Raw genomic sequence first — 15,485 nt, 5'->3', positions numbered from 1 at the left:
AAGGCACAAAAATAAAACAAATATGATTCTATGCCATTTCCAGAATGTTTTGTTGATGATAGAGCTTTCGTATTCAAAATGACATTTTTAAAAAAGTTGCAGGATCAGGCTCTAATCCAAATCAAAATGCAACAGTATATAATTTTATTTTAGACATTGTTGCAAGTTTCCAAGTCTCTTGCAACAGTCTGGTGAGGGTCCTTTCCTGTTTCAACATGACAATTCACCCGTGCACAATGCCAGGCCATAAAGGAATTGTTTTCCACTTTGAAAAAAAACTTAACTGGCCTGCACAGAGCTGAACACAACTCCATCTAACATATTTCGGATAAACTGAAACACCAGACCTCATCGTCCAGCGTCTGTGTCCAACCCCACTAAAGCTCTTGTGGTTGAATTAGGGCAAACCCATGCAGCCAGATTTCAAAGTCTTGTGGAAAGTCAGAAACCATAAGAGTGGAGGCTGTTACAGCAGACTGGACTGGCCACATTATGAGTTGTTAGAGTTAATTTGGGCGAGCAGCCAGTCAGCGAGAGAAAGCTTTAAAAGCCCACTTAAATGTGAAGTCGTCTGTATTATGTGGGTTTACTAATGATGCACTTTGTTTGTTGTTATTCGTCTAATGTGATATTTGCTCTCATGTGCAAACTCTGCCTCATCATGCTCGCTTAATAGTTGAAAGAGGACGAGGATGTGATACAGAGGGGAGGGATGGATGGACGAAGAGGACACCATAAAAAAAAAAAAAAACTAAAAGGGGAAGACAATTGGATTACCTTTTTTGTTGGTAATGGTCCTGGGCTCAATAAAGACTCTTTAATGGATATCTTTGACAGGAGACGGTGGAAACGTAATAGCCTGGTGTCTCTCCTCACCCACGTATGGCTCATGAGTGGAGGGGAATACTGATTGTGTGCTGACTGATTGACTTTAAAAGTGGCAGATGATGGAGCGCCGAAACATTAACAGGTTTTTCACTTTGCAATTTAGAGGTTTATATCATCAGGGAAATGCCTCTAAGTGGCAATAACATGTAAAGTGGTCTCTCAGTGTATTCAAAGCTGTCCCTGCACCTCTCTCTCTCCCTCTCCCCCAGAGCTGGTGTGACAAGTTGAGCGTTATATGACATCCCATGAGACTCAAGGAAATGGGCCACGCTCAAGAGCAATATTACTTCAGCCATGAATAAATCACTGCCGGCTAAAAGCTATCGCAGCTTGTGTGTTGTCAGATGAAATGATTATGAGATTAACATTTACTAAAAGTGTGTTTTAGCACCATCAGTCACAGAGATGATTAAAGTCATAAAAAAAGGGGGAAAAACACAGGAGGTGACAAGAGAGGCAAATCAGAGAGCTCGTCGAAAGACTGTGATGTGTACGGGCAGCCTTTCCTTAACTGGAGATCTAAAGGAGGGTACAAGGAAAGACAAACTATAGACAGACTATAACACTGAGAATAAGGAAGCCCACAACCTAAAAACTCCAAATTCATCCAGTCACATTGCCGTCCGCACACATTTATTTTCCTTCATAGCTTTGCGTCGTCTTCAGCAGATGTGACATAGCACTTTATAAAAACCACGGCCCTGAAAAGCACCTGCTTCTTCAGCGGAGTAAATGTGACTGAAAGCCAATTATCCTGCCTGTCACAGAGGGGAATGGAAAATTTCCAACACTGTCTTGTGAAAGGACAAACAGGTCCATTCTGCGTGGAGAGTATTTCTAGATGGGTATCTGATAAGCTGTCTCAACACGATGACACAGTCTTCAGAAAAAGACTGCAACACATTCTGAATCTGCTTTACCCCTGAGCACAGGTCTGCTAAATCTGACAGATTATATTCAGCCGTGAAGAGTCACGTTGGTGCAGAGGCTGGGGACGCTTGAGCAACTACCCCTCAATGTCCAATAGGCCCTTTTATCAAGGCTTATTTCATTTTGCTTCATTTAATTTTATTTTTTGAAGGCCAGAGGCCCTTATCAAGAAGAACATTTGACTATTTTTAATAATTTAGCTATAAATGCAATGACCTGGCTGACGTCAGTTAGTTTACTTCACATGGTGATCTGCGGCAGGTGAAAGGTCATCAGTTGAGTTTTATGTGATTGATTATCACGTTTTTTTTTGTGTTTTTTTTTTTTACAGTCTCAGCATTACACAGCAGCATAACCAGTGGTGGAATGTAAGTAAGTACCTTTAAAGCTAAAGGCTAATACCTACTCCGCAAGAACAGAGACATTTGTTCTCTCTCCCAGGGCTGTAAGAACAAATGATGTCATTCTTTTCTTGCAGCCCTGGGAGGGAGGACAAATGTCTCTGTTCTTGACACACCATCTGGGCAGAACTTTTTCCTTGTGTGGTGTCCGACAACTATCGTGTGATTGATCAGAAATTTGAATTTGACGTGTGCTGCAGTGGGAGGGCCCTATGAGGACTTCCCAGGAGTTCTGCTCTTGAATTTCTGGTGAAGTATGAAATGTCCTGGCCACAACTAACTTTGTTCTTGTTCCTGCCACCTCGAGAAAACAAACAAATGTCTCTGTTTTTGCAGAGTACGATTAGCCTTTACTCAAGCACTGTACTTGAGTACAATTTTGAGGTACTTAAGTATTTCCACACAACTTTTACATTTACTTCACTACATTTTAGAGGCAAATATTGTACTTTTTATTCCACTACATTTAGCTGACAGCTTTATTTATTTTTCAAGTCAAGATTTAAAAATGAAAAATATGATTCATTTAAAATGATAACACATGCTTATAAATTAAACCACATGAAAGTATATTCAGTAGTTAAAATTAGCCCTACCTGAACAACAGTAAAATGCTGCTTCAATAAATCCATCAAAAAATAATAATACAATAATACATTTGGAATACATGGTGGGGCCATTCTGCATAACAAATACCTTCACTTTCATACTTTAAGTACACTTTGATTCTGATACTTTTGTACTTTAACTTCAGTAAGTTTTGAATGCAGGACTTTTATTTGTAGTGGAGTATTTCTGCAGTGTGGTGGTTCTTCTGCTAATAGTTCTGACTCAGTGATGCTTACCTGTATTTAACTCTTAGCTTTGTGACTTCATGAATTCCCATCAAAGCTCCACCCACTCTTTGACCCGAGCAGAGGTCTAATCAGTCAGAATAAGTGGAAACACCTGTGTGGGTGTCCAGGGCCTTTAAGTGAAGTTGTGCTGTATGAGTCATTAGCAGTAATACCACCATGTGTCTGATTCATGCATTAACACAACTTTAAATCCGCATATGATTTTTGTGTTCAATCTGTTGTAATATTCAGTACTGATCTGTACCTCTGAGCTTTGTAGTACTGTATATTTTTGTTGGCTAAGAAGATAGATAAGAAGCATGTGTAAGTCATGTGTCTATGATATGTGCAGCATATGATTAACCATCTAAACTTGATCAAACTTTATTTTCATTTAGCCTGGCTAACACCAGACTAATCACAAATGAGATTAGTCTGGAAACCAGCCGTTAATTTCTCCGTAGAGGAGGTGTGGTTTACGATCCTCCGGAGCCATTTATTGGACGCTTAGAATGTCTATCAAAAGCGTCTGTAGGTAGCTCTTAGCCAATCAGATCAGTTATACCAGATGACGTATGTAGAGCGACAGAAATTGATGTTTGTTGTGTGTGTGTCTGTGAGAGATTGTTGCTTGCTGCTTTGCTTCTCCAGTTCTCGCTTTCTGCAAGATTATTTATTTTTACGCCTTATTCCCCCTAACGTCATTCAGCCACACACATCCACTGATTTTATGGTCAATAGACCAGCTGCTTCGGGTCTCTCGGCGGCTCCGCTGTCCCCCGGCTCGTAGCGAGATCTCCGGCGTTACGAAAAAGGATGTTTTAGCCTTGCTTGCGACAGGATTTGGCAAAAGCCTAATGTACCAACTAGCCTTGCTGCCGTAACACAACGGTTACTGACCAGGTGTAGGCCTATCACACAATGGGGCGGAGCTCCCTTAAAAGGCGTCCGATCAGAAACAGTGCAATGCTGCAACACGTCCTACGTTAGTAATGATATTTTGAAAAATGAATTAAAAAATCTTCAAAATTGAGGATGCACACCTTCGGGCCATGTGCAAGCCACATACGAAATCTTGGGTCAGTCTGATTAACGGTCAGCGAGATATGCCCAAGACACACACACACACACACACACACACACACACACACACACACTTCTTGCTTTATAGATAGATTTGACCAAAGAGAATGCAGTCTACTGCATGGTCGTCTATAAAGTTGTAATCAAATATTTTTTCATAAAATGAGTGTGACAATGTGATTTATTGTTGATACTGATAGTGATATTGTTGATTTATTGCAGCTAATATGTATATCTTCTCAAAACTTTATTAATCAATTTCTTCCAAACAATCACAATGAAAATGAAATGACAGTAACAGAGGATTGTGTCTGAAAACTTTATGGGCTACTGTGTATATCTAAGTGCAGGCTTTTAGGTTTGGGATATCATTTAAATCAGGAAGTGTGTTATCACTGTTTACCAGTGTTTCTTTAACTGAGTTTAGAGTCTATCAATCTAGTGCAGGGAGGTAAAAGTGTTACGCTGCCTCTGTATGTACTGTGTTGAGACCTCCAATTATATCAAATTTACTAATATTTTGGGCAATCCCATATTTGGCTTTCAGCCTCTTTTATTCCACAAGAGGGCAGAGAAGCTAACAGGATGTGCTGGTTTTTAGTGGCGCGAAAGATAAGAATGCTTTTTTTATCCAAAATATTAACTTGGTAAGTTGTTAATTTATGATATCACAGCATGTTGACATTGATAATAATTATAAACACTAACAAGCACAACTAATAGTCTTAATATTAAAGCAGGAGTTTTGACATGTGGAAAGTAAAAAAAAAAAAAAAAACGTAAGCACCTGCTCTTCTAATTATCTCTGCACGGCTCCGTACAACAGAATGGAAAAACAGTGTGATTATCCAACTTTTACATTGTTGATCATAATAATTTGACAGGATTGGATCTTGATGCCAATTTGAGTCTGCAAGCAACCTATTAGTTGATTAGTTACTTGAGCTAGATCACAATAATCCGTCAAATAAATTATATATAGCCATATTATTTTACAGTGACTGTGACAAAACACATCATATCCCTCATAAACTGTCAATAACCTAAGTTATTGTTCTCAAATGAATGCATACACACATAGATAGAAACTCAGTGAAGACCTGGGTATAATAATAAACATCCTTTGTGCTCTAACTATGTTGTGAATGTTTCAAAGGTTCTGGAAAAGTACCTCCAACAATGCCAAAAGTAGTGAAATATCAGCAGATGGATGAAAAGCGGAAAGAAAACTGCCAACATTACAGAAAGAAACCAATTTTGTCTCTCCAGGTCTAATCCATTACCTCAGCTATTCAAGCATTGATAAAGACAGATCTGCTCTGAAGGAGACAGACAGAAACGGAGCGACTGAGAAACAATAAAGTATAAATCAGCTCAGAGGTAAGACTGCAGGCAGTGAGGACAGAGATAAAGCTGTCAAAATTAATTTTGAAAACTACACATTTGTGAAAAAGCAGAGCAGTAAAATGGTTATGTATTCTGCAGTACTGCTCTTGTAGAAGACAATTGCTTTTCTCCCCAACGGATACTAAAAGAAGGATGATCAAAAAACAAATTGTAAATGTCTCAAGTATGTTTTTAATTCGTAAAAAGTGTTACATGCTACATGACGGACATGAACCACAGATCCATGTAGCCACTGGGAATAAATCTCATAAGTTTTCAGGTGATGAGGCAACATCTTTTTACCTGCTCAAACTTAATAAAATAAAGGAGGAAACGTTTCAGGAATTGGAATGAAATAAATGGACTCAGAGAATCAGTTGTCTGTGGTATTATAATTGAACCTGGGTAGGATTCTGCTGATCACTGTGACAACATCATTAATGAGACAATAATAAATAAAAGATAATTCTGATTTTACAGCACGACTGTTTAGTCTCTATGGATAGGAAGGCAAACATACTTCCTGTGCTGCTACTTATAGATTACGGGCCTCATGACAGAAAAATATTCTAACTACTATCTATCCTAAATTCTAGCTTCTTTCAGAATCCATTCTTAAACTGATGGCTGTGTCCTCCTCTATCTCAGACCTTTCCCCAAAAGGTCCCTGTTCTACTTGATTATCAGCCCAGGAAAAAGTTAAAATGAACTGTCTTGGCAATTGACATAAAGACATTAACACATGGTCTGGAAAATGTAAAGCTTCATATGGTCTGAGTAGCATTCCAATCATAACATTCGGTGTTTATGTTGTTCCCCATCTTTACTGTCATAGCCATAAAAACAAACGTAACTAGGGAAATGTTCGGGTTTTAGGAAAACTATGAAAATTAAACCACAATTAACAAAGGATTGTCTCTGAAAACAAAATTTATGGGCAACGGTTTAGTTTAATTATTATCCTAATCAAGATTTTTCCTATACGCAGTTAGGAAACATGTTTCTATAATATCAATAAGCATAGAAGTAATCTCTCACTGATTTAGGATTTCAGACTTACAAAGTTTCAGTAATAAGGCTCTTTATCTAAAATTATCATACAGACATATTATGCTACAATATTCCTTAATTACAAGGATCCTGCCGAAACTCTTAAAAATCTGACACTTCTAAGTAATTTCTCCAATTTCAAGTTATTCAGGAGCAACTATTCATTGGATTCTGGCATGAAAATCTTCTAATAGTCTATCTTTTCCAGCAGCCAGGCCTTCAGTTTGAGTTGTAGTGCTTCAACAGGAAGCGATCATGCCCTGCCTGCTGGCTTCATCACTCATACAGAAACACTGGCCCTGTATTGATTCAAATATAAAAAAAATAAAACCGAGAGCATCAATATTTGTCTGAAACCTGCCTAAACTCCGCCGACCTCTTTGCAGCTCCGAGTGCTGTACATTAAAATGTCGAGGCGTTCAGGAGCCACGCAGTTCCAGGCTCTTAAATCAAACCAGTGACAAGAAAACACCTAATGACTTAATGATTAATTCCTGATCAATTGCTGTGTTATGTTTACTGTTTTCTGCTAAACGCACCACTGATGCATGAGAAAGTGTGCAAAATCAGGCACTCTCGCCAAGCACGGGGGCACTTTGACTTATTGCTTTCTGACCTTTCGTGGCATTTGGAAAGGGCAACTCTGCAGACAGATGGTGCATACACATATGCAAATTGATAATGTTAGGTGATGGAAGCCGTGGGCCATATCAGTGATTCAAATGATTTGCTCTGCACCTTGATAAAAGCCTCTCCATGACAGGAGTGCCACTAATATTTGATTGATGGGGTTATTTTCATTTCACTAAAACATACACTTAACTGTTTTCTTGAGTTACTGAATAATCATCTAAGTCAAGTCAATTTTATCACATATACCTCAAGGGGCTTTGCATTAAAAACTATCAGCATGGTCTGAGTGAAAAGATAGAAAAATGTCAGACTGAATGTGCTCTTAAAGGAGGGAAGAGAATTCTATGTGAAATTTTAATGGACTTGGCCTTGCTTGTCATGATTTTCGCTTCCATTCGTAATTAATTTCAGATGCCAAAGCACTAAACTACACATTGAATTAATGCTAATTAATGTCCAGCATGACTGTGACCTCCATTAACATCTTGTTTTCGGATAAGCAGACATGAACAGAGTCAGTGCAGGTTCAATGAATAATAGCTACAATCAGTATATTTACATGCACACTAAAACCTGATTACTGCGAATAACCAGATAATGAAGGTAGTGAAGGTCAGTTATTGTTTACATGTTTCACAACAGTCCATTTTCTCAGTGACATGAGGCCATGTAATACCTTGCTGTGGAAGGTTAGTGTCGAAAATGATGTGTACATCCTATTAGAACCAAAATAGAGGAAAAATGCAGATAGTGCTTTCTGTCACAAAGTTATTTAGGCTACTTTTTTCTTTAACTTTAGGTAAGAAGTTTTCTTCTACACCTAAAAACAACATGTTGAGATGGGGACCGTTCTGTGTACATATAAGGACGTGTTGATTTCCTGCAAACAGTTAGGGAGCTCAATTTGGTTGTTATCTGTGCCTGGTTTGTCTACATTTGGGTCCAATCTTGCATTTTCTGAGATGGGCTGTATTTGCTGTCTCAATTCAGATACTTCATTGGCACACGTCCATGTGGTGCAACAACGAATCCCCATCCCAAGTAGTCGGATACTGATGATTTGTCACGGCCCTCAGCGTGTGATAACGATGCACAACACACCCTTCAGTGTCTATAAGATACAATGGGCTGGTGGTCCTACCCCTTCCACTATGTAGCAAAGATGGCGACTGTTGAGGGACAAATGTTTTGACTGTTATGAGACTGGCACTGACTGCATTCTTTCATCACTGTCAAAATACTAAGTATAAGTACAATGAATTGAGACAGCAATTGTTAACCATGCTATTCCTTGTTCACAGTACCTCACTGATGTAAACTAAGATTTAAACACTGAAGGAAATGAGACAAAAGTGTTCATATACCCAGGGGTGCATTAACATCACTGGAGGCCCCTGGGCCTCAGAACTTTAAGAGGCCCCCCATCCCTAAGTGGTTGATACACTATATTTTGCCTATAAAAACCCAATAGAAGGTCATCTTTGCTGTGCCATTTATTTGTACCATTGTTTGTACCAATGTATACCATTAACTATGTGCATTTCATTTTTGTAAATGAGCCAGCATATACTCAGGATAATAACAACTATTTCATAGGCTATGCAACAAATCAAACATATTGTAAACAAATAACTGATTCATTTCTGTGCCATTTATTTATCTAATGTATGTAAGCCTAACATTAACATTTCATTTTTGCAAATGAAGCTTGCTAGCTAGCATTAGCTGTGTCACTAAGTTTAGTAGCTGTTATTTTGGGAAGAGGCGTCAGTGTGTCCAAGTCAACTGACATATTAATAGCCCAAATGACGGTGATGAATGATGATGCAAATAGAAGTAATAAAAGGGAACCCTACCAGATTGTGCTCTCTATTTGCATGATCAAGTCCATTATCCACTATGCTGCAGCAGGTGTCAGATAGTTTGCCTTTGTTAATACAGCTGAAAAAGTCTTTGACCTTAGGCAAGGACTCTTAGAATAATTTATTTTGTTTGATTCTCTTCCTTTTCTGAGTGCCACTTGGGTGTGAACGCTTCATTGTCGTTAACTATTAGGCTAAATGTCGTTCTTGCCTGTTGCTTTGTGTGCCGTCTACTAAGCTGCGTGTTGGATATATATGGTCTGATTTTGTTACCTTGTATCAACATGAAAGATATAGGAGAAGGGAAGGGGTCCCCTCAGTGTCGCACCATTCCCATCACTTTTATCACCAGATGTCACTGTATTGCAGCGTCATGTGTGTTACGGTCAAGTGTTCATTAGCCTACATAATTATTCTCAATTTTTAGAGGCCCCCCCATGGTGGAGGCCCTGGGGCTGTAGCCCAGGTTAGCCCGTTCATTAATGCGCCCCTGCACATACCATAGCAAGATTTGTGGAAAAGGCTACTTGCATTCTGAATCCAATTTCATTGTGACCAAAAAAATTGGTTAAATAGGTTCATTTCTGCAATATCTTATACATTTTCAATAAATAATGAAAACTCATGCTGTTCATATCTATCCAAATGTAAATATCCCTCTTCCACAGGGAGGTTACAGGTCAGGATCAGCAACATAACAGCAGCAGTGAAAGAGGCCTGTAAGCTTAAACAAGCTGAATATTTGTTGACACCAAGACTTGAGGATTCCTGCTGTCCAAACATGATCTGAACAAGTATTAGCATTTTTCCCCTCGTTTCTCTGGACAGTCTTTTCCTGATAGAGATGCTCAGGGAAAGAGAGAGAACAGCTCATTCCTCTCTCGCCCTCCTCATCCATACCAGCCTGAGTTGTGACGATTCAATCTGTTCAGCGTCTTCTCGCATGAATTATGGATGAACCCTGCAACCTCTGAATGTGGTGGGGATTTACGTTGATCAAGCAGCCTGTGCTTTATAACTCCTCCTGTCTCAGTCTCAGTGTGGATTTAAAAAAGGCCAAAAGAAAAAAAAAATGGTAAAAAGGTAATTTGCAGAGAGTCAAAGCAGACAAAACGCAGCATCATCATGTCCTTGGTGCAGGTTTTCAAAAATGAATTTGGAATTAGAAACACACAGATATGATTTCATTTTTTTTGCCTTATTGATTATCACTTGTTGATTTTATTCAATTACAAAACAATTTTTCATCCAGATACAAGGATCAGAATTCAGTTTTGTAGCTTTTACCATTTGAAATTAAAATGAAATGAAAATGTGACTGAAGCATGACTAAAAAACAAAACAAAAATAACCTGGCAGGCCTTTTTCATTATAATTATTTTAGCTATTTCTCATTCCTAGTTTGTTTGACCTGCAAGACATGCATCTATAGACAAAGCCAAAGTCAAATTAATTAGATTTTTAATTAATGAAAGATTTTCATTTTTGTAATTTAAAAAAGCCCTCGCTGGACAAAGCATATAATATATTTTTATTTTGGGGCTGCCTATGAACGTAAGCGTGCCAAATACGCAGACCTGGCAGAGGAGTGCAGGGACGCTGGCTGGAAAGCCATCACATGTCCCGTCGAAGTGGGGTGCAGGGGCTTTGTTGGGTCCTCAACCGTCCGCTTGCTCCGTGACATGGGATGCACAGGAGCAGTGTGTCGGAAAGCCATTAAAGAACTGGCAGAGGAGGCGGAGAAGGGCAGCTTCTGGCTATGGCAAAGGAGGAAGCATAGTAGTTGGGGGGGCAGATAACACCTAGGGCATTAGCAGGGGGTGGCAGGGAGAGATCCCTTCCATCGCTCCGCCACCAGGAGATGTACTGGGGTTAAAGGAGCGAAACATCCATGACTGGTGGTCCCCAGCTGATGACCCGTCCACGCCCAGAGAGATGTTCATGTGTTCACCGTTCATACATGCACAAACGGCACCGGCGGAGGTGCGTCAGGCAGCAATGCTCTGCAGGTAGACCATCAACCTGTATTCATAAGTCAAGTCATTTATCAGTGCTTCCAAATGAATAATAATACAATCATAATACTACATTTGATTTATATAGCACTTTTTTAACCTAATACATTGGAGAAAAAAAATCCAAAATCTGGAGAACAAAAGCAGAAAAAGAGTTCATGGGTTCAGGTCTGGCGGTGGGAGTCAGGTCCTGTAAGCTTGTAAGTCTTGAAAAGGTGGGGTTTGAGTAGATTTTTGAAGGAGTGGAGTGACTCCGAATTGCGGATGTGTGTAGGTGTACAATGCAAAAAAATGTGTGTCTAAAGACAAGATAAAAACACTAAATCTGAGGGAAATTATCTCTCTGCATGGACAGATAATTTCACTTGACAAGAATTCTTGAATTAAGATTGTTGAATCTAGAAATAAGCATGTTGAACACTTAAAATAAGAAATTAACTCTTAAAACAAGATAAATAATCCAACACTTCTAAATGTAAGTTTTTTAAATCTTGGTAAGATCCAAATATTTTGCAGTGTAGGGAGGGAGTTCCAGAGGGTTGGGACAGCAGTGGAAATGACTCTGTTGCCAACGGGGGTCAGAAGGTTGGCATCGGAAGGTCTGAGGTGGTGAGTGGGGGAGTCACGTTGGAGGAGGTCTGTAAGGTACAGGGGGGGAGCAAGGTTATGGCTTTGTAAGTGATGAGCAGGGTCTTGAAGTGGATTTGGTGCTGTATAGGGAGCCAGTGAAGGTGCTGAAGTATGGGTGTGATGTGTTCTTTGGAGTAGAAGTGGGTGAGCAACCGGGCAGCTGAGTCCTGGACATATTGTAGTTTTTGGAGGCTGGTAGAGGCCTTACAGAATGCTGATGCAATAGTCTGGTCTGGAGGTTATGAAGGCATGAATGAGTGTTTCTGCAGCAGAGAAGAAGGACGTCTTGGTGATGTCCTTGATGTGTGTTTTGAAGGAGAGAGTTGGATCCAGGGTGATGCTGTGGTTTCGGACAGAGCGTGAGGGTTGACTGCACTCAAAAAAAGCAAACTGGGTGTCTGTCACCTAATCCTTAGTCTAACATGTAGCTTCTACTATGTAAAATTATGTTTTGTGGTTAAACAGTTTTAAAACATGTAATTTTAGCATAAAATGCAATAATTTAAAATTTACAAGAATAATTTATGTTAAAACAACCTAATTCTAATGGTTTAAGATTTCAAATAATATCTGCTTACAACTCCAGAGCATTAGGTGGCAGTCATGTGCACATTCCTAATTAGTAGTTTTTTGGGGTTTTTTGGCCATTTTCAAGGGTTTATTGATAGTGAGAGACAGTGTGAAGGGGGGAGACAGATGGGAAGAACCCGGGCTTCTACCCTATTAAATTAAGTAACTCTTAATAATATCATACAAGTTTAAATGGCCCAATAAAATTACGTTAGTATGTTACAATTACCCTTACAAATCTAGTTGGACTGAGCCCTGGTAATTAATTAAACGCAAATACATCATCTTGACCCAACATATTTACATTTTGTCGCTCAACAAAATTAGCTAAACTAAAGCATTTTATGAAGGTGGAAATTATTTCCATAATTTTATTACGTTCTGGGAACAAGTTATTTTTTTGAGTGTGTGTGTCCATCGATGTTCAGTGAGAAGTCCTGGGAAGAGGGGAGAAGGGATAAGGGGCCAAGTTGCAGTTGAGATTGAGGAAGTTGCTATTCATCCAGTTTCTATGTTGGTGAGGCAGTTAGTGAAGGTGAACAGAATGGCGGGAGTGATGGTTTTTTTGTGGAGAGGTAGAGTTGGGTCTCATCGGCAGTGAAATTGTTGTTTGTGATGGCATATGATGTGACCAGGGTAGCATGTATAGGAAATGCTTCATGATGACAGAAAATATCAGGACAGCAGAATATCTGATTAGCCCAGTCTAGTCAGAGCAGTGAAAATATGTCAGGCATGAATATTAGTTCTGCTGCCACATGAAGCCCACAGCGAGATGTGCTTTTACGAGAGAAGCTCAACATATTCTGTGCGGAAACCTTGCTGCGCTCTGCAGGGTTCTGTGTTTTAACAATCATTCAGGGAACCACAAAATCAATGATCTGACCTGGTTAATCCCCTTTTGAAGAGTTTTTATCAGACATCTGACATGTCTTTCAGGGCCGTCGTCAGCTACAAAATATCAGTTTTAAATCTTAAACTTTGCCTGAACAGACTGAGAAAGTCACTCAAAAGTCATTCTAAGTTTCTCTGGGAATCATTTTCCCGGAGCTTTAAACCTCGGCTCACTTTTCTCTCCCTCTCTCTCTCTGTCTTGTTGATATTCAAATAAACATGAGGGTTGAATAAGAGTTCATCCTCTGGTCTGAGAAAATCTCATTTTGCCTGGCTGACACTTATGAGAAAGCGAGGGAATAGTGACTTGATTGACCAGTCAAGGAAGTGACTCAACATCAGGACTGCCTGGTCTTATTTTACTCTGACATTTCAACATTTCTGTGCGGAAAATATCAATTTGGGTATAGGCTATATTAGGGTGATAATTAATATACGTTATCACACTATTGAGCGGCTGTTTATCAGTGCTTATCGTCAAATCAGTATGGGCAAGTAGAGACATATCTAACTTTTTAATTAAAACATTTCTGTAACTTTGAGCATTCAGAAATTGGAATCAATATATCATTAAAAAAAGAATGTTAGGCAGAAGTGTTAGGCAAATCTACCTGTTTTGAATGCACACGCACAAACAATAAATTGAGCAACTGGAGATATCTGCCATGCTGTATGATGTATACGTTTGAATGACAGGAAAAGTTGGGTGTCATTAGCAAAGCAGGTAGAAGAAGTCATGCTAGTGTATGAGAGCGCCTTGTGCTGAGGGTTTTGAGATTTCAGTCTCTAATACAATAGAGGTGAATTTGTGGCTCATCAAAGCCATTTCCCCCCACATGTTCTGTTTCTATTCTCCCTTTGAAGAATGGATTTCCTAAATGATACCAATTTGGCCCACAAATACACAGCAGAAGACACTTCTGAAGGGCCTGTGTTTTTTTGTACTCAGTGGAGCTCCTGGATAAATAAAAAGCCAAAAGAAGCCTGTGTGTGTACAGCTCTGCTATGTCTGCAGAATAGAAAATTAGATTAAGTTTCTGGAGGTTTAGTGAGAAAAGTGTGAAAGTCAATTCGAATAAGAAGCTCAGTCAGTCATTTGTAAATGCCACATATTGCATTTCATCACTGGAGAGAAAGTGAGGTGGAGATAAAACAACTCAGGAGAAAGGAAAGACATTTAGACTTCAGTTTCCTCCCTGGGTTTCTAATACAGGCTGTGCAGAAAGGACTCTGTCTGCCTGCTGGTGTCAAAAGGGTCACTTTCTCTTAACTATATATAATAATAAAACAGTGATTAGAATTTAATCTTTGCAAGGTTGGTCAGATAGAACAAGCAATGTTAGGTTTTTTGTTTTGGTGTTAATTTAAGTTCGTATTTTCTTATAGACTTAATGATTAATCAAATATGTTATTATTTAACTAAACATTTAACACCCCAGAAAACCCAGCTTCAAATCATAGCATATTCATAAAATTATAAGCAAAAGAAAAAGAAGAAAAAAACTTTTAGGCATTACTTTTAGGATAATCTAACACTAAAAAGATTATGTTGGTGTGATTTGATCACTTGAGTGAACGAACAACAAACTGATTGCTTCAAATGCTGCTAAACCCTGATTGGTGCACTGATTTGACATCACTATTTTATGTGAAGAGAGCACTGCCCAACTTTAGAGCTCAGAAAAAATAAGAATTACATGAATTTCAAATATAAAACTATTAAATAGCACAGTGTGTTTATTTAAGGTATCCCATTCAAAAGTAAGATTGAGTGAACATGTTTTCAGGGACTTAAAGCCACTGCCATGATTACGTTGTATTACACCCTGCCATCCGGACTGATCAAATCTTATAAGCTGCAGTTTTGCAACCATCAGCCATTACATGAAAAGAGCATTAACAGGCTGCGTTAAAGTTAATTAAGGATCAGTCAGGTAAAAATTTCTCAACATCTCTGTCTTTTTGCATTGCTCCATTAAAGCTGAATTTCCATCGTAAGCCGTCACTTTTGAGACGTTGTGAAGCTGTTAGTGGTTGCTGGGCTGATGGAGACAAATCTCAGCTTGCTGCATGGTGCCTTTGATGTCTCATCAGTATGTTTGTGCTGCACCGTGAATAACAGAGCAGAAAAGTGCCCTGTATGGAATGACTTTATTTCAGCATGAAGTCCTGTGATGGTGGTGATTAGCAAAGTAGAGGCAGGTGATATAATGCAAAATGGAGAAAACCACAGATGGTCATGTTTGCTGATTGAGAGAGTGAAAGCCTCCCCTTTGAGAGTGTAATATGGTCGGTTATACAATAAAA

This window comes from Centropristis striata, chromosome 15 (genome assembly GCF_030273125.1).
Source record: "Centropristis striata isolate RG_2023a ecotype Rhode Island chromosome 15, C.striata_1.0, whole genome shotgun sequence".
NCBI classification, from domain to species: Eukaryota; Metazoa; Chordata; class Actinopteri; order Perciformes; family Serranidae; genus Centropristis; species Centropristis striata.
Note: the sequence above shows the minus strand (reverse complement) of the source record.